At 40.8% G+C, this 21,063-nt stretch overlaps 1 long non-coding RNA gene across 9 annotated transcripts in view; it reads left to right on the top strand.

Annotated features, from left to right (window-relative positions):
* Positions 1-21,063, top strand: part of LOC125172247 (uncharacterized) — a 62,635-nt gene that overhangs the window by 23,750 nt on the left and 17,822 nt on the right. For all 9 annotated transcript variants that reach the window (XR_007154661.1, XR_007154662.1, XR_007154663.1 and 6 more), the window contains 3 exons: positions 9,966-10,040; positions 16,625-16,990; positions 20,452-20,617. This is a non-coding gene — a long non-coding RNA (uncharacterized LOC125172247). The remainder of the gene's footprint in view (positions 1-9,965; positions 10,041-16,624; positions 16,991-20,451; positions 20,618-21,063) is intronic.

Genomic DNA, 21,063 nt, shown 5'->3' with positions numbered 1-21,063 from the left:
CCCCGGGGTGTGCCACAAAGCAGAGGGAGATGAAGGAACTATGGACCAGGGCTTTTACTGTGGTTCCTGCAAGAAGGAATGAGCGAGGTAGGGTAGGCAGGCCTAGAATTGGCCAGTTTGAATTATTTCAGCAGATCCCAGGGCATAGAAGCTGTCCCTAGTTTTCTGCTCCCTGGACCTGGAGTGATTAGGGCAAGGGGATAGTGGTCCTGGGTGTGAGCGCCGATAGAAGAGGTGGTTGTGGTGGTGTTTGGTTGGTTTTTATTTATTTTTTTTTATTTGAGAGAGAGAGAGATTGGGGGAGGGGCAGAGGATGAGAGAGAAGCCTCTCCCGGTGGAGAGGCCAATGCAGGGCTTGATCTCACCACCCTGGGATCATGACCTGAGCCGAAATCAAGAGTCAGATGGCTTAACCGACTGAGCTACCCAGGTGCCCTGTTTGGTTGATTTTTAATTGAGAGTGCGCCCTAGGGAGAAGGACTCTTCCAGAGGGGTAGGAGGGTGATAAGAGAGGCAGGCGGCCAAAGCCAGGTGACTCAGGCATATTGCTGGGTTGCCCAGAACAAGGCATGTCCAGCATATGCATGTAGGGCAGGTGTTAAAACATCAAGCCGACAGAAGCTAGAAGCATGGTTACTATGTCCTGCCTCAGTGACCATGGTTGCATGTTCCTAAATAATCAAAGCAGCTTGGAGCACTGCCGCTAGGAGCTTATACCCGTTGCATGATTTTGCGTGAGAAATAAACTTTTGTAGTTATGAAGCCACTGAGATTTGAGAGTTATTTATACCACAGCATAACCTAAATTATCCGGACTAATCACTGCCACGCCACTTGCAGTGGGAATGAAGTGAGGTAATCCAAGTAAAATACTTCCTGACACATGATATAGTCTCAACAGTGTTAGCTATTATTATCATCCTTTGCTAATATTCTTCTGCTGCTTAGTCTGCTCTCTTACTTTTTCCCTGGCACCGGATAAATTAGTATTTATCTCAAATAAGATCAGTTGGCTTGTTGTAATATGTAGCTATAAGCTATACATTCCTGTTCATATTTATCCTCAGAACAAAGGGTAAGGTAGTTATTCATAGAATAACGAATAATAATAACTGCAATAATGTTATTGTTATTTTTACATTTTAAAGATGAGGAAACTGAAGATCAGAGAAGGCATATAACTTGCCCAAGGCCACACAGCTCGTAAGTGGCTGAGATAGGATTTGCTCCTGTCTGTCAGATTCTAATACCTAGTCCTGACCACAGTATTATGCCCCCTCACATGTCCAGGATACCTTACAGATTGGAGAGATTCGATGTAGTGAGATATTTAGCTGAAAACTCTGCAAAAGTATAGAATCTTCTTGGCACAGAAGCAGCCTTCCAGCGGCACCAGGGTGGCTTAGTCAGTTAAACTTCCAACTCTTAGTTTCGGCTCAAGTCATGATCTCAGATTTTGTGAGTTCAAGCCCTGAGTCAGGCTCTGCACTGACAGTGTGGAGCTTGCTTGGGATTCTTTCTCTCCCTCACTCTCTGCCCCTCCCCAGCTCATGCTGTCTCTGTCTTTCACAGAATAAATAAATAAACTTAAAAAAAAATTAAGAAACAACTTTCCATCAGCTTCACTGCCCAATTTGCATTTAAAGTTCCTCCCTAAGCAGCCTACTCTCTAGTCCTTAACGTTGGGAGAAATCGAATGTTGATCCTGAGGCTGGGACCAGATTGTAAAGTTATCCTGCCCAACACACTGCCTTGTTTCAATATGGCTGCTTCAACCTCTTTTACATTCTGCATTCTCTCTCCCACCCACCTTCGGTCCTTCCCCTGCATACTGCTGATTGACTATTTCCTTCTGCCATTCCCACCTCTGCGACAGAGGAGGGAAGGTCAGCAACCACTTGCTCAATCTCCCTGACAGCTAGGTGGCCACAGGAAACAGCACTGGCTCATGGGACACGAATGGGGTCTTCTAGGAAAGTTATTTCACTTCCTGATGAAAGAGACGAGCGTAAGAGGAGACGTTTCTGATACCGCCGTTTTTCCTTTGTCCCTGCACTGAAAACAGATGTGATACTTGAAGCCACAGAAGTCATCTTAACTATGAGGCAAGAAGCATAAGGATAAAAAGCCAAGGCTTGTCAGTGACACACTGAACCAGTCACAAGAGCCTGAGTTCTGATGTTATCAATGAGCAGCTACATTAAAAACAGCAACCACCAGCCCCCTGGCCTCTAGTTATGTAAGAAGAACAAACCTCTTTTTGTTAAAGCTACTGTTGGTCAGGTTTTTCTGTTATTGGCAGCTAAATGTGTTCCTAAATTATATACCATGCCATCATAAATCTTCACATACATCATAAAATACCATACTTGGAATTTATCCTAATTTGTGTATCTAGTTCTCAATTTTGGAGAATTTAGATTACACCATTTTAACTACTTTAAATAATCCCATGTTGAACATCTTTGTATATAAAGCCTTTTCCATATTTATGATTACTTTCTTTACTCAGGATAGAACTTCCTGGAGTAACTTCAGACTCTTGACACATATTAACAAAAAGCTTTACAAAAAAGTGCACCAGATCTCAACATTTTGCCTCTTGTAAGATACCATATTATATGGATTCTATGTTTGTTACACAAATTTAAAAAGTGGACAATCTAAGCAAATCAGAATGAAACTCTACATTCTAAATTGTGTGCATTTTCCTCCTAGGGGAAAAAAAAACTGCCTTCATGTGTGTTTCAACTTGTTTGAAAAGTATAAAACAATCTTTCTATAAAATAAAGCATTAATATTATGTAATGGTTGTCTATGAATGGGTTTTTCTTATATTTACCAAGGTGGATGCCCTGGTGAGGCGTTGCAGATGCATTAATTTGGGTAAAAGACTAGACTGAAATCTCACAGGTTTTGTATGGGCTCAAAGGTTGGCATGCTATTTGAAGCATGCAGGTAGGGAGCAGGCGAAATGGGTAGGGTTGGGAGCCACTGGCCTGGTGCATGTACCTTCCAGACTTCCTCTCATGTATTATCTCACTGTAGTGTTTAAATGATCTCATTACTGATTCCATTTTACACATAAAGAAATGGTAGCCTGGCAATTTAAATCCCTTGCCAAGCTCACAGAAATGGTAGCATTGCTGGGATTGAGCATAGGTCTGTCTGATTCTCATGTTTCTGTACTTCCTATGCCTCCTCATCTATAAAAATGGGGGAAGACAGTGGATGGAGAGACTAACATGACTTTCCTCACACAGAGGAACCCAGTATGCCATGCACTTTACATTCTAAGCTTTGACCTCTCAAGGGAAGTGGTGAAAACATAGGGAATGAGATTTAGCAAAGGCACAGCCATTACTGGTGTTGTGATTTTCCAAGTGACATTGATGCTGTTGGATTGTAGTGGTTAAGCCACATGTCTCTTACACAGTTTGGGGGATAAAGTTAACCTGATGAAATATCATTTATGATGATGAAGGATTTTCTCAAGGAAGAGATATCTGAGGGAGACAGTACTGTGAGGCTGAGTGGTTAAAATTGCTGTCTCAAGTTTAACAGATCTGGATTCAAGTCCTAGCTTCATCCTGTGTTAGCCATAGGACCCTGGACAAGTTATTTAAATCTCTCTGTGTCTCAATTTTTACAGCTTAAAAATTGGCATAAATAATGGCATAACATAGAAAGTTTTTGTGAGGATTAAATGAGACAAGAAAATGAAACACTGGTCTGTACATACTAAGTGCTCACTAAATCAGACAAGTCCTGGATTGTAATGATTCTATAACTGAATCCATTCCCCTCTTTATTTTCTTATCAAGCTTTATCTCTATGCTGAAAGTGTATTTAACTTCCCTGGTCACCGTCTGGCTGAATGCCTTGAATCTAGTTTCTGTTCGGCAGACTGAATGAAACTTAGATGCTCTGATTCCAAATGTTCTATTTGGAGAAGGGTGTTTCACATAGAAGTTTTAAAGTAGATCAGTATGGTTGACTTACAGCTTGCCAGCCTCCCTTGCAGTAGGTTGGGGTCATTTCTACCTTAAAGATACAATGCAAGGGGCACCCGGGTGGCTCAGTTGGTTAAGGAACTTCGGCTCGGGTCATGATTTTGTGGTTCATGAGTTCAAGCCCCGCGTCAGGCTCAGTGCCTGGAGCCTCTTCAGATTTCTGCGTGTGTCTCTCTCTCTGCCCCTGCCCTGCTTGCACTCTCTCTCTCTCTCTCTGTCTCTTAAAAATAAACATTTAAAACAAAAGGATACAATGCAAGATTTCAGCAGAGACTTGTGGCTCATTTCACTTTTTTTTCAGACTCAATTCAAATATCTTTGGTGGTTTCTAATTGCCTAAAACCACTTAAGGTTCTTCTTTGTACATCCAGTCACCAAATATTTATGTGGTTACTTCTGGCAAATGAACTGTGTGCAGAAATGACATGTGTGCTTCTGGGTCAGAACATCTAGAAGCTAGCTAGGTGCCTCTTCCCTTGTTGAGATGAAGCCACATGTTCCAGATGGTGTAGCTGCAAGATGCACAAGACCTGTCCGGGCCACAATGGGCTTTATGTGAGCAAAATATAAATATTCATTGAGTTAAGTCATCGAGACTTTGGGATTTATTTGTTACTAAATGAAGATTAGGTAAGTGGTTCTCAAAGCGTGGTTCAGGAACCCCTAGGTATCTCTAAGTCCCTTTCAGAGGGTTTGGCAAGTGAAAACAATTTTCATAATAATGTTGAGGTATCATTTGCCTTTTTCACACTCATACCTTCCTGACCGTCAAGCAGAGCTTTCCACATGCTATATAATGTGTGATGATGTCATTGCTCTGATGTCTAATGGAATGTGTCTTTGTGTATTCCTGTGTTAAAAAATGTTTCTCTTTTCATTTCTAATATGCCAAATATTGATAGTTGTAACCCTCATAAACAAAAGCTCTTTGGGAGTCCTTAACAATCTTTAAGAATGTAAAGGGGTCTTGAGACCAAAGAGTCTGAGAACCACTGGATTAGTCTACCTTGCATAATACAGAAATCATACGGGCAGTTTGAAGTGGGATGTGGTGATCCCAACTTATTTTGTTCTTAAATTTTTTTAAATGTTTATTATTTATTTTTGAAGGAGAGAGAAAGACAGAGCATGAGCAGGGAAGGAGCAGAGAGAGAGGGAGACATAGAATTCTTAGCAGGCTCCAGGTTCTAAGCTGTCAGCACAGAGCCCGATGCAGGGCTCAAACTCAAAAACTGTCAGATCGTGACCTGAGCCGAGGTCGGACGCTTAACAGACTGAGCCACCCAGGTGCCCCATCTTTTGTTCTTATATTTAATTTTCAAAGCTTTCTTTATGAAGGAAATACACAATCAAAAAAAGCTAATGTACTTTTAATTCAATCAAATACTTGATAAAATAGTTGTTTTTTTTTTTCCAGTGGACTGAAAGAGATTGGGAGTTGATTGGATAGTCAGAGATGGGTGCAGAATTTAAACTCCTGGATCATAGAAAAAATTAATGAAATAGCAGAAAGAATCGTATAGTGGGCACATTTTGTTGCTGAACATGTTAGTCAAATGTTGGTTGATAATTTCTACCTACAACATTAGCAAGAATTTTGGTGAATGGACTATGAAAAGATGGGCAGGTAAGTTTAAAAGACTGGCTGTACTGTAATTAATTGTTAAATCAAAGGAACTAGGAATTTATAAAAACCTACTATCTGCTAGATCTTTTATATACATTAATAATAATGATTAATCTTTATAACCTATGAAAAAGGATTTTGATTATAACCTCCACTTTATAGATGAAATCAACACTGTTAGAATCAGAAATTTAACTTTGGTATATTTTTTACTCCAATCCTTACTTTTTCCATAATTCCAAGCTGGCTTGATAAGATTATCAAGTCAGAGATAAACAGAGATGCATTTATGATGGGATAGGGGAAGAAGTCATGGCTTTTTTTCTGATATTTTGTTTTTGGATAGTTGCCCCTGAAATGCAATTTCTACCCCAAAGATGCAATGCAAGATTTTGGCAAAGACTTATTTCTCATTTCTCTCTCTTTGGACTCAGTTCAGACATCTACAGTGGTTTCTCATTGCCTGAAACCACTTAAGGTTCTTCTTTGTACATTCAGTCACCCAATGTTTATTGAGTTCCTATTATGTAGAGACACTATCCGGGATGCTGGAGATACAGCAGTGAACAAAACCCACATGCCCCTCTGCCACCTGGGAGCTTACATCAAAGAGTGAGGTGGAGAATAAACAAGGTAAATACATAAAATACCTATGATTGACAGTGATAAGTGCAAAAAAGAAAAATAAATAAAAAAGGGTGCCATTCTTGACAAGGTGGCTGGAGTAGGTGACCTGTGGCAAGGTGGCCTGTAAGCAAAAGGCGTGAGGATGTGAGGGCTCTGTGGATGTCCAGAGGAAGAGTTTCCAAGGCAGACTGAATGATCAGACAAAGGCCGTGAGGTGGGAATTGTAAGAGCAGCAAAGAGGCTATGTTGGCTGAAGTTGAGGGAATGAAAACTTGCACAGACTTTGGAAGAGTTTGGGGCTCTCCTGTGAGCAAGAGAAGGGCATTTTCAGTCTTGTGAGTTGAAGAAAGACATGGTCTGCCTTGCATTTAAATGGAATCACTGTGGTGCCTGCACTTAGAATCCTGTGGGTACAGGAGGGGAAGGTCTAGGTCTGTTAGGAGGATGTTGAAATCCAGGTGAGTGAGGATGTGGCTCAGTCTAGAGTGTGGCAGAGAAGGGGAGGAGGAGTGGTCAAACTCTGGTTGTATTTTGAAAGTAGAGTCAACAGGATTTTCTAATAATTGTTTGTGGTTGTGAGCAAAGGAGGAGTTGAGGTGATGACCCCAAGATTTTTGGCCTGAGAATCTGGAAGGCAATCAACCAGAAGGGGAGAGTTGGAGGAAGAGTAGACCTGGAAAAGAACACCAGGCAGTTTTAGGACTTATAATATTCTGATGTTTGTTAGATTTTTTGGTAGAGATGGTCTACGGGCAACTGAATGTCCCAGTCTGGACACTTCAGGACATGCACTGAAGACAGAAACTAAGGAGTTATCAGAATAAGGGTGGTGCTCTCTGACCTCAGCCGTAGCAATCTCTTACTCGACACATCCCCAAAGGCAAGGGAATTAAAAGCAAAAATGAATTACTGGGACCTTATGAAGATAATAAGCTTCTGCACAGCAAAGGAAACAACCAACAAAACTAAAAGGCAACCAACGGAATGGGAAAAGATATTTGCCAATGACATATCAGACAAAGGGCTAGTATCCAAAATCTATAAAGAGCTCACCAAACTCCACACCTGAAAAACAAATAACCCAGTGAAGAAATGGGCAGAAAATATGAATAGACACTTCTCTAAAGAAGACATCCGGATGGCCAACAGGCACATGAAAAGATGCTCAATGTCGCTCCTTATCAGGGAAATACAAACCAAAACCACACTCAGATATCACCTCATGCCAGTCAGAGTGGCCAAAATGAACAAATCAGGAGACTATAGATGCTGGAGAGGATGTGGAGAAACGGGAACCCTCTTGCACTGTTGGTGGGAATGCAAATTGGTGCAGCCACTCTGGAAAACAGTGTGGAGGTTCCTCAGAAAATTAAAAATAGACCTACCCTATGACCCAGCAATAGCACTGCTAGGAATTTACCCAAGGGATACAGGAGTACTGAGGCATAGGGGCACTTGTACCCTAATGTTTATAGCAGCACTCTCAACAATAGCCAAATTGTGGAAAGAGCCTAAATGTCCGTCAACTGATGAATGGATAAAGAAATTGTGGTTTATATACACAATGGAGTACTACGTGGCAGTGAGAAAGAATGAAATATGGCCCTTTGTAGCAACGTGGATGGAACTGGAGAGTGTGATGCTAAGTGAAATAAGCCATACAGAGAAAGACAGATACCATATGTTTTCACTCTTATGTGGATCCTGAGAAACTTAACAGAAACCCATAGGGGGGGGGGGAAGGAAAAAAAAAAAGAGGTTAGAGTGGGAGAGAGCCAAAGCATAAGAGACTGTTAAAAACTGAGAACAAACTGAGGGTTGATGGGGGGTGGGAGGGAGGGGAGGGTGGGTGATGGGTATTGAGGAGGGCACCTTTTGGGATGAGCACTGGGTGTTGTATGGAAACCAATTTGACAATAAATTTCATATATTGAAAAAAAAAAGAATAAGGGTGGTGCTTAAAGCCATGAGAGTGGGTAAGCTCATAAAAGATATGAGTAGAAAATGGAAGGGGTCCAAATACTGAGCCCTGGGCTCCATTATTTGAGGTGAGGGCAGGAGACGAAGAAAGAAAGCAAAGGAGTGTGAGGTGGAGCAGCCAGTAAGGAAAGAGCTCAGCCCACCTTTCTCAGAATCTCATCAGCCCACCTCTCCACAGACTCCCTGTGATCTGGCTACATGCTGTAAACTGCTCACAGTGGTTCCTGCCTCCACGCCTCATGAACATGGTTCCTGTGTGTAGCCCAATGCCAACCAGTTCTTTCCTGACATGACTTTGTCCTGGGACACCTGTAAGGGCCATTTTAAATGCCTTTCCTATATCCCCAAATCTCTCCCTTTTATTTGTACGAATGACCACATTTTAAAAACAACTTATGCAGCAATTTCATATTCCTCTTATTACAGTCCTTTGTGTATGTGTATGTTACTTCTCCAAACCATGAGCTTTTTGTAGGTAAGGGCCATGCCTTCCCCAAGACTGAGGAAGACTGAGCAGGATTGCATTTCACTGGACAATTACTGGGGTGGGGGGGGGTGCGGTATAGACAGGAGGAAATGCAAAGAAGCGTTGGGTGTTTTAGACTAAATAATACCCTCATTTGTTATTCTGTGCTGCTGTGGGAACAGACAGGCTACACTTCTGTAATAATAAGAAACAGAAGTAGTGGCTCATCTGCTTTTGGTATAGGATGGACCTTACTGCTGCGGTGCCTTTTGACTTAAAAATCCTCCTTGATAGCCCGTAATCAAAAGAGAATTTTGAAAATCCTCCCAAAATAGACATAACACTGAAATATAATAATTTTAATAAAATGGGAGACACAATTCAGTTTTCCATAGATAAATACTTCTTTAAAATAGCTCTGGAATATCATAAACTGGTTGGACCTGTTTATCCAACCATCACTGGTTTGGACCTGTGATCCAAAATTCAGCTTGCAGACATGCATTTGCTTTGTGTGCAATGTTCTGTGCCCTCCAGTTCATGACAGGCCCCTCTGCTTCATACTGTTGTGTCTAGGGCTGCTCCGCACATCGACCTTACCTGCTGTGTAGCACCACTGGGTGTCCCAGCTCCACACAGTTATTAATCCCAGCCCCCCACTAACATGGAACGCAGCATTGAGTGAACGGGGCCTTGTAGTTGTGCAATTGCAATAGGCTGTTTGGCTCCTGAAGGCATTTAAGTGGGTGACCTTTATTTAAGTTAGTAAATAACATATAACTATTTAAAAAAATTTTTTTAAATCAAGTCTTACCATTGCCTGGTAAATAATGTATCTTCGTTGTTAGCTGGGCTGGAGAAACCACTAGAAATGAACAAGAAGATTCCGACCAGATGTAAATAGACTCAAAACAAATAAATAAAAAAAGGACAAATATAAAACTTGAGAAAACAAGGGGCACCTGGGTGGCTCAGTCGGTTAAGCACCCGACTTCGGCTCAGGTCATCATCTCACCGTTCATGAGTTTGAGCCCCGCGTCAGGCTCTGTGCCAACAGCTCAGAGGCCAGAGCCTGCTTTGGATTCTGTCTCCCTCTCTCTCTGCCCCTCCCCAACTAGTGCTCTGTCTCTCAGAAATAAACATTAAAAATAAAAAAATTTTAAAAATTTTTGACAAAGGTCTTATTCAGGAATGAAGTTTTTAGTTTTGATCTTCATTACTGACTGGCTTGATTTTCTTATTTCTACTTTAGGCTCTTTCTTGCCCTGGAGACTCAATGATTTTATGTCTGGAGGTTCATAAGTCACAAGATATCTGGAATTAGGTGGTAAGTCTTTTTCTTCCTTTAGTGTGAGCTTATAAGACCTCAGCAGTTTGTATTTTAAAGCAATCAAAATTAAATGGGGTCTTGCATAATTGGCTCTCTCTTTCTAATGTTTCCATAAAAACAAAATACTATAGACAACCCCTGAAAATGTAGAGACCTTTTTCTTCCTGAATGTAAACAGAATGAAAATTATGTTAGGAACACTCTCCTTACTTTGATACATACACACACACACACACACACACACACACACACATACACACACAAATAGATGGATACATTATATATATAACATATATATAATGTACATATGTATACATTATGTATATAATGTGTATATGTATATAATATATATATAATGTATGTATCTATCTATATGTGCACAAAGCCAAAAGTGATGAAATACACACACACACACACACACACACAAATAGATGGATACATCATATATATAACATATATAATGTATATGTATATACACATTATGTATATAATGTGTGTGTGTATATATATATATATATAATATATATAATGTATGTATCTATATGTGCACAAAGCCAAAAGTGATGAAATACACACACACACACACAAACATATGACAAATATCACTTTTGGCTTTGTGCACATACTATAGAGCGATCAGAAATTTGGAGAATAATTGGAGTATTTACTCTTCTTAAAGATGATATGCCAATAGGGGCACCTGGGTGGTTCAGTTGGTTAAGTGTCCGACTTTGGCTCAGATCACGATCTCACGATTTGTTGAGTTCAAGCCTCACGTCCAGCTCTGTGCTGACAGCTCAGAGCCTGGAACCTGCTTCAGATTCTGTGTCTCCCTTTCTCTCTGCCCCTCCCTGGCTCACTCTCTCTCTCTCTCTCAAAAATAAAATAAACATTAAATTTTTTTTTTAAAAAGATGAAATGCCAATAGAAAACTTTTGAATAGCTTGAGCTTAGAGCACAAAATGATGATGGATCATTATTATTGTGTGAACTCCCTTCGAAATCTCTCTAAAAATAAAAGGGATCAGAGATAAGACCAGTGAAGCCTCAGAACTTTTATTAAATCGCCCATCTTTTCATTTTTATATCTTAAGAGTAGTCAGCTCTTTTGCTGTTAGCACAAAATGACCCATATGATATGTGCAATGGATTTTCTTAACCTTTTATTATAAGAAATATCTATCCTTGCTTTTCACCTTCTGGGGGCTTTTGGTCCTAGAACTTCTAGAAAACCAGAAAGAAATGCCTGAAGGAACAATGGAAGCTGACTTGGAAGATCTGGCCATGGTTTGGGTGATAGGCTCTGACACTGAGTTCAGGATTTTTATTGTGATGGGAGATACTATTTTTAGAATCAAACATGCTACTTTATGGAAACATACAGTGTCTTTCTTCTAAAGTGCTGGCACTTTGATTGGGCCAGAACAGCATTCACGGGAGGGGCCTGGGGAACACGGCTGACAGGAAAAATCGGTAGACACGGCTCCGAGCAGAAGTGGGCTTCCGGGAGCTAGTTGAAGATTAAGATAGAAGGTATCAGGGTAGGAGATTATTCTGAACATAGGAAGGCAGCCCAAAGTAAGGCACAGAGTGCAGACCTGGGGAGCCCAAAAGAAATTGCTGCTGGGAAATAAAAATGACAGAGGAAGGTCAGGTGTAACAATGTATAAAAGAAATAAAGAGCAAGGGGAAAATGGGGAAGAATTTAAAGAGACTTACACTTGGAGGAGAGGGCCAAACAGAATTAAATGACCTGGGAAAATAACTGACATATCCTAATGGAATGGCTACTGCGTGATGTGTCATGTCTGTATTTTCTAGAATTTTCTTCTGTAAAAATAACTCAGAAGTCTTTACTGCAGGTGGAGTGACTGGGCCAGAGGGCATTAAGGTTGTCTTCTATGGTACAAATTCTACATTTGACTAGGAGGAGGATTCTTGTGGAAATGACTAGAATGTGAAAATAAACCCAATTAATTTATGGCTTAAATATCTGGAATACATACAAGGGAGCAAAAAATTATTTATAAACTTACCAAAGTAATAATATTTTCAAAAGTAATTGTTACTAGTACCTGAGAAAGGCCAAGAAGAGGCTAACAATAAAACAAGGGAAGAGAAAGTGTGATTTTAAGTCTAATTGGTACATTTATGATTTGGCTGTTAGGAGAGAAATTGATAAAACTCAATCATCTGTCTATAACAGAAATAATAATGCAAATAGGACTTAATTGGCTTCATTTAAAGGGTTCAAATGGACACAGCATAATTGTGGAACACTTTCTGAAGTGAACAAATTTACCACAATTTCATACATAAAGCAGAAGAATTTAAAACTAATGAAGATGTGCCTTATAAAGCCCCCAGATCACAGTATTCCATTTGCTTATTGTAATTGCTAGAAATACTACTACCTGTCTAAAAACAGTGGATGGGGCTAGAAGATATAAGGAGCCAATAGGTGGCATTTTAACTGCATAATGTCCACTTGAAAATGTAAGACCACCTGTATTTGCAATGTGTTGAAACAATTCTGTATTATATCTGCAAAGCCCTTGGCATTGTGTAGAATTTTTCCTTTCCCCTTAATTTTAGGAATGTTTCCAGCAAAGTTTCAGGTTAAAGAGATAGAATTTAATACCAAAAATTTCAAGTGAAAGCTTTGCATTTAAGCTGATAAATATTTAATGTCTTGATGCTATTCACATTGATAGATTGAAAGGTGGGAGAAAACATCCACTCGATACTTCTGAACAAAACAGAAAAGTTTAATGACAGCACCAACCAGAAAACATTTGAAGTTTTCAACATCATTAACTTTTAGGTGAATAAATATTTTTAAATTAATACCAATAATTATTGGCCTCTCTTCTAAACAGTTTTTTTCATTAAATTGTGACCTTTTGTCCCGAAGGGACTGTGGGCTCCATGATGTTCACTGGAAACCCTATTGAAAAGTCAAACATTTTGTCTCCCCAGTATCTCCAAGACAACTCTGGCCATGTCCAGAGCTGACACATCCCCTTCTCTTAAGTCCTTGACTTCTTCTGCCCCTGCTATCCAAAGCTGGAAGCTATCCAGCTAGTACTTCAGACAACCAGTGACGAAACCACCTTGGAGAGCATAAAAGATTGAGTCAGCTTGAATCCTGGAAGAGTATCAGAGCAGAAAGGCAAGACTGATGAGGAAGAATGAAGTGTAGTAATTAGTGAGGTTCCTGTCCCGCTAATCCCCGCCCTTTCCACACTGTGTAAAGATGTGGCTCGTGTCCCTATACTCGCTCCCCTTCTCTTCCTTGCACTTACCTCCACTGGTCACTATATATACATCTGTCTTTTCCTGCACAAGACTTGTCTTGTTCAGTGCCCTATTGGACAGCCTAAAGCATTGCCTGGCAATTAGTACGTATTCAATAAATTTTTTTTGATAAACAAATGAGTGAAAGAATTAGACAGCAGATATCAGATCTTGGCATGGAATAAAGGCATCCATGCTTTTAGGTTAGCATCTTAAATATCTCCTCAGGGAGAAGATTAAAACCTTGTTTCAAATATACAGAGCCTCTGTATTTGATGACAACGAATTTTAACCAGACTTATTGTGGTGATAATTTCACAATATCTAAATACCTTGAATCATTATGTTGTATACCTGACACTAATATAATGTGATATGTCATTTATGTCATTTTTTAAATGTTAAGTTAGAAGAATAAAGTAAAATTTGACAAAAAAAATACATAGCATCCCTTTTTTCTGCCTGGCAAAGTATCTCATAGTATTATATACTATTAAATAATACATGTTCAAACATATTAATGTGTTTGAGTGAATTTATTGAAAATGAAGAAATGAAAGGAGGAATAAAAGGTGCTCAGGAGGGATACCAGAAGAAAGGAAAATGATGATGTATATAAAGCTGAGGGAACCAGGGCTGGGGGAGAGCTGAGGAGAGGAGCAGGTAGCAGGGATTGTGATACATTGCTCCCTCCAGGTGGGTTAGGCTGAGACTGTCCCAGGTAGCAAATATTTAGCACATCTTCAAATAAAAGTATTTATTTATTTATCTATTTATTTACTTAACACTTTTTTAAGTTTATTTATTTATTTTGAGAGAGACAGAGATCGTAAGGGAGGGGCAGAGAGAGGGAGAGAGAGAGAACCTCAAGCAGGCTCTGCACCGTCAGTGCAGGGGTTGACCCCATGAACTATGAGATCATGAGCTGAGCCCAAACCAAGAGTCGGACGCTTAACCGACTGAGCCACCCAGGTGCCCCTCAAAGCAAAATTTTAAACTGTGTGTGTGGTGTCTAGTTAGAAGCTAGGATGACTCATGGCGGAAGGACCGAGAAGCAGGTATGCCCTTGGTGGCAGCCTTCAGGTGTCCTCTACTGCCCAGCTTGGGCCCTAGACTTGTATCCCCACAAAACATGGGCTCTGGAGACCCACCCACATGTGGAGGCAGCTTAGCCAGGCCACTTGGTCTTCTTACCTCCTCCTCATGTCTCCGTGTCTCTCATCCCAAGTAGCTTGTCAAAACATCTGCCAACCAATACTCTGTCCATCTCATCATCCCTCCAGAGATGTTTAAGGTCCACTCTCAGTTGCATTACCAAGCCGCTGCCTGGCTTCCATCCATCCTCACTCTTGAACCTAGCATTGCCTTTGGTGAAGAGTTCGCTGGAAAATGAGTTAACTACAAATATTTAGGGGTAGATTCCAGGAACATTAGTAAAAAATGTTACTAAGAGTGGTTATATGCAAGGTAATAAATAGTTGACACAAAAGGAAATCGTATCATTAGACCCTAACCATGTATCACTCATTGGGCTTAGCACCTGACACATTATTATCTCAGTTCATCCTCATAGCCACCTGATGTAGGAACAGATATCCATGTTATACAGGAGGCAGCTGAGGTTTAGAGAGGATAAAGAACTTTCTCAAAATTATAGTGCTGCTTAGTGAAGGAGTCAAGCCTTAAACTGAGATCCATGCTGTACCCACTGCCTAGCCTGCCACAGTGGGAATTTATTCTCAGCTAGAGGAAGCATTGATATAGATGGACATCAAAGAAGTAAGCATATCATTGAGGAATCAGTACAGGCTGGTGCTATTAATTACAGAAATGGGGTAAAGAATTGCATGACAGGGACATATCTCTGTCTCGTTTCTGCCAGTAGTTTCCATGCTACACCCTAGAATTATTGAAATGTTTTCAAATATTAGTGCCTATTATGAACCAGGTGTCATATCTGAACTTGGGACACAGTGGTGAAGAAAACAGAGCTGCTGGGATTATTCATACAACCTCAGCCTTTTTACCCTTTTGGGAAACAGAGCTCTTCATGTGGCCCTACAAACCCAACCTTACCACCCTCTTGGCCTTATGAACATACCCCAATCTATCCCTCTCCCCTATGCAACCTGCCTTTCTTTCTTCTTTCCTCTGACACCCAACTGGCTCCTGCCACTCACTAAGGCAGCTTACTTGCCATGTGGTCCTATGGGAAGGGTCTCAGCAGGGCCACATAATCAATTCATAAGTTCTAGATGCTTTTGCCTTTGTGGGCCCTTTGCTTCATTAAAAATAAAAGTTAAAACTGTATTTTATGGCTGCCATAGTATCTAGACAAATGTAATAATACTATATATTAAAACGTTTTCTTTGACTAGAAGTTCATTTTTTTTTCTTATGCTTCTAAAGTAAATGAAAACATTCTCATACGCCCTTGAAACTATTGCAGTCCTTGGTCCTGTGCCCAGTGTACCTAATGCATATCTTGAGTGTGGGTCTAAGCACCATTTGCTAAAAAGCTATTGCTTACCTATTGCTGACCAGGATGTCAGACAAAATCAGGCAAGAAATATCCTCTTTGGTTTATTGTGGTCTGACTGGGAGTGACTTCTCTGGGAGTTTAAGACTTGCCCTTTTGCTTTGATGCTATAATCATCCCTCAGTTGTCACTTGGTAATTGCCTAATTATATTATTTGGTGATAAGTGAAGTTTTTCAGCCAAAAATCCTTCCAAACAGCTGTGATTGGATTCGCTTTTGATATTTTATTTAATGTACAATTGCATTTATAAAATCATAATTAATCTAATTTATTTAATGACCCCCCCCAACACAGGCTGTAGAACATTTTCCAAGGGTGTTTTAATTACACATGAATCAACACCATGATTTTAGGAGAGCTTGAGTGAACTGAACACACATAATTCTCACCATTGGTGAATTTTCCCCCACAGTAAAAAGGTTCTTAATGAATATAAAATGCTTTTCCAAAAGGTTGAATTCTCTTAGTAATTTAGAGATGTATCTTTTTCTTTTAAAGTTTTGGAATCTCGTACCTGACCTTTTCTATTCTGCATCCAGGATAAATATATTTTCTTTGGATAAAGTTAATGATGTTATAACTGATCCTGAACAAAAGGTTAAGTTCTTATAAGAACCGCAATTGAATTTTTGGTTTATCTGTTAAAAGTGGTTTCCTCTGCATTTTTGTTTTTCCTCTAAATGTAGGTGTATCTCTTAATTAGCTTTACTTTAGAGCGAATTTGTGTCATTTCTTGCTTTTAGGGAGACCATGCTGGTGACATTTGGAAGAACCTGGCTGGGGAAGAATGAAGCTCAATTATTTTTGTCTACTTTGCTAACAATTCAGAGTTCTGAAAAGTCTGGATCGCACTATGAGAAGTTTGTGTGCTTAGTGAAATGTTGTCCAATTGGCCAATCCACTTGGTCTTGGGAAATGTCCTAGAAGCTTGGCAAGAAAATGTTCTCAAGAGAGAACAAATGCTGCCAATTTCCAATTGGCCAAGACACATTACAAGGACAACCTTCTCTCCGAGCAACCTGGCATTTCCACTCCAATTGGAATCTGCAACACAAAGATGCACGCGGGGGAAAGACTAAGTAAACAAACCTTTCAGATTTCCGCTCCAGGTGAGTCTTTCATTCTGGTCTATCTGGTGAATCTTTCATTTTACATCTGGTCAGCTCCAATCTTCTTTTGATCACTGACCATTGCAAATATGAGGGAACAGTGGGTGCCTATTACAGGTTAGTTTTAGACGTGAGAAACAGCCAAGGTGAATGCAGGAAGAGTGAACGGATCTATTTTTACACATACACACAAGACATTGAACCTGCCTGAACAGTCCAAATTGTTGCTAATAAAATTTTAGATTTGCTATGTGAGAAAACCTGCCTGTCATATTGGCCCTTGCTCAAGTAGCTCCCAAGCCCCCGGTGCCTGTGTGGAAAATGATGACAGCTGTGCTCTTTGCCTGGCTGCTTCCATTTATGAAAACATGGGGGTAAATGGCAGCCACCCCCACAGGCCCATTTACTGTGAATCTTCTTTTGTAGCCACAGCCAAGAGTAAAGGGCCCCAACAGAATTGAATAACATTCAGGCCCTACCTCAAATAGGTTTAATTTGCTTTTTACAAAAAAAGACCTTAGGAAACTGGAAAAAAAAAAAAAAAGATATTTACCTATTTGGAATTTCTGAAAAAAATTTTTTCTTATAAAACAGCACTCATTTTATGCTATTTTAACCAACCACTTGTGACAGTTTAGGTAAGCAAGACAAAAATATCCGATTATGCCAAATAAAATTTTCCTCCTACAGTTTATTTTTGGGTGTGGCTGAGGAGGGATTAGAAGGCTTGGAAGCCTACACATGTCCCTTGGCAAATCTGGCCTTATTCTGCCTGTAAGCACTGTCAGTGATGTCACCTCTGCAAACAGAGCCTAGTAGCCGATTAGTTGAGATGGTTCCTTGAGTGGATTTATTTTTTCTTGTCTCTAGAATTCCAGTTTCCTTTATTGCCACACCTCTCAGTCCTGTGCTTCTGGGATTGTGATCATGCCCTGTAGCTCTATCTGCCTGACCATCAGAGCAGCGCAGTGTGGTCCCTGCCCTGCCTTGTGCAGACAGCCCAGAAGGGGAGCTGAGGGCACCTAGGAGCAAGCCCAGCCCCATCCCCTGTGTACTCCTCTTGACCCATGCTCCTGGAACCCGAAAGCCATTCTCAGAAAACCTCCTCCACACTAGCCTCTTTTATTTCTATTATAGCCACATTACTGTAAATCCCTTGGCCACCATAGAAATCCCAGTCTAGAAGGGCTTTAGCTGGTGAAGGTCTCTATCAGATGACTGGCAATCAGTAGAGATTTTGTCTTTCGCTCCTGTTTGGTGTCATCGTTCTGTACCAGAGATGTGACTCCATCCTCTGTATGGAATGCCTGGGGCAAAGCTCTCCTCACACATTAGTTATAAATGATGAGTAAATGAGTGGAAGGATAATCCCAAGGGACACACACCTATCAGCTTTCATGTCTTCGATGAATGCTGGGAGACCTTCCCAGATTGTTCCACGGTTTTCATTCCAGTGTTTTAGCACTCGATTTGCTATCAATACATATTTTTCACCCCTCTTTGGTGCCAGGCATTGTTAAAAGTCCGATAATTCAGTGTCTTGGGCACCAGCCATCAAGTTGAAGGGATGTCAGCTCAGCAGACAATCTAAAGCAGGTGGAAGGTGCTTTGACAGGGACATGCACAGGTGTGGCGGGAGTCTGGAAGGAGCACCCAACCCCGACTAAAGGAGTTAGGGAAGTCTGCCTGGAAGAGATGCCACCTCAAATTAAAAAAATAGTTGGCATTAGTGTAGTAAAGAAGAGGTAGGAGAAGGAAGAGAAAGATTGACTTTTTGAAGGCATGCAGGCCTAAAGCTTACTGAATTAAAAGTAAATTCACAAGTTCTTTATTGTATCCAAATCACGTCTGCTGTCTTCTTATAGTCCATTTCCTTTTGTTGGACTAGCTTTGCAGGTGGGAGACTCATCATCCAGCATTTCCCACATAGTCATCTTCACATTTTTTGTGATAAATTCTGTATCCTCTATCTTAAGAGGGAGATGGGGACAGTGGCGTTTGCTCAGAAAACAACAACAACAACAACAACAACAACAATGTTGTGAGAGAACTTAAAAGTTGGGACATGAAATAAATTTCTGAAGGAGCTGGTGTTGTTCTGCCTGAAGAAATGACAACTCAAAAGGCTCCAAATTTTTGAAGGATTATAGTTTAGAAGATGGATTCATCCAGCCTTGACAATTCTTCATGGTGCCACTGGGTTTCCTGTCAGATATCAAGAATTAACCCAACCCCATGACTGTGGTGCCAAGGGCAGTCATTACTATGTATGCAGTACTCTGGATGAACTTTCCTCACTATTCTGAGGTTGGACATTGTCAGGGTGCTGCTGGGGGTTCAACTGAGACCAGTGGGTAAAAGACAGGGATTCAACTTTAGAAACGGTCAGAGGTGCTCAATGATGGAATAAGTTGCTCCTAGATGTGGAAGTCTCCTAACAGGAGAAGTTTTCAGAGGCATGTTTTGGGGAAAATGTCAAACTACCAAGTCTCCTGAAGGCTCTACCCTCCCACACCCAGCCGTATGGTGAAAGATGCAAAAGAGAAGCTGTCTCTGAGAAGCAGCAAAGTCAGAGATCAGGTCAGGGATGAGGGGGGTGTTCTTTTCATCACAAGGGCTTTGAGCTCCACAGGGGAAGAGGCTCCAAGGAAGGCTGGACCCCACACAAGGTGCTTCCAGTCCTACCACAGTATTGATGTAGGGCAGATAAGAGCATCAGTCCTGCAGGGACCACTAGTGGCTTGGAAATTTGGGATCTTAGGGGCAAACGTGACAAGCTAGAGTGGTGGCTTCCACCCCTGAAGCCTCCCGAATTCTAAAGTGTCTCTGAGAGAGGAGAGGGACTTCAGTAATGGTGACATAAACTTGCATCTGCTCACATCACTCTAGACAGACGCTCTCTGGGTGTCCATTTCTCACAATTTGTAAAGGTCTCTCTGGACGCTTGCCTGCAGAACTATTTGCCACACGGAAACAACAGAACTCTATTTTAGCCAACCTTGGGTTTACTTAGATCCACTCCCACCACCCAGGTTTTGGGTATTCTGCCCCCAAACCTGACAAATCCGATGAATACTTACTTGATGGGTCACAGCCAACAACTCCGAGTTAATAGGGTACCACCAACCTGTGAGGAGGGGCTGGTCCTGTTCTGCAATATCTGGGATACGAAGGGCCTTTGTTGTGCTTAAAAAAAAAAAAAAAGAATAGGTTTTCTTATCAGTTTCTAAAGGTTGCTTTGGCAAGCAACTAGGGAGTAGGCTTGTAATATTTCTTACATACTATGCTCGAAATCGCTAATGCAAAATCAATTATCCCACCATCATTTTAGACACTGTGTGAAAAGTACAAGAGTTATACTAATGATTCAGAGAATACAATTTGCCCCCATGGAGGTTGTGCTGCTTTATCACCAATAGTCCCCACCCTGTGCTTAACCTTGAACGATTTTCCTTTTCCAGCCAGTTGCCTGGTACCATGATGTCACCTACTACTGTTTAGTTTCCATCCACCAGGTCTACACTAGTGAATACTCCAGGACCAGTAAAGTCACTTGTTTGCCAGCAGCAGCAGTTATTTCTGCATTGACCAAGCTGGTACTTTGCTCATCATCAAACCCAGTCCAAGGTAAGCCTTAGAAAAGGTCCAGGTGTTGTCCATCATTGCAAGACACAAAGACTATTTCCCAAGGCCAGGTGTTTTTCCAGAGCTAATCAGACTGCTGTTACAGAAAAGTCCTAGGACAATGTCACAGTGAGGAAAATGTCCTCGATAAGCACTGAGAATTAAAACTTGGTTGCACTTTTTTTCCCCAAAAGGTAGTACAGCACAAAATGACTGCTAGCCTTCAGGGCTTTTACTAATGTTATTTATTATGGTGGCTAACATATATTGAGGACTTTCTATGTGCCAGGCTCTGTGATATGGAATTTGTTGGGTCATGTTATTAAATCCTCATCACCTGATGAGGCATCAATAATATTTTCCCCATTATACGAATGTGACACAGAGTGCTTAAGAAATTCGCCAGAGTCATAAAGTCAGTTCACTTTGGAAAGGGTGGAGGAAAGGTC

Source organism: Prionailurus viverrinus, chromosome C1 (assembly GCF_022837055.1).
Source record: "Prionailurus viverrinus isolate Anna chromosome C1, UM_Priviv_1.0, whole genome shotgun sequence".
NCBI classification, from domain to species: Eukaryota; Metazoa; Chordata; class Mammalia; order Carnivora; family Felidae; genus Prionailurus; species Prionailurus viverrinus.
Note: the sequence above shows the minus strand (reverse complement) of the source record. Positions and strands in the feature narration are given on the sequence as shown.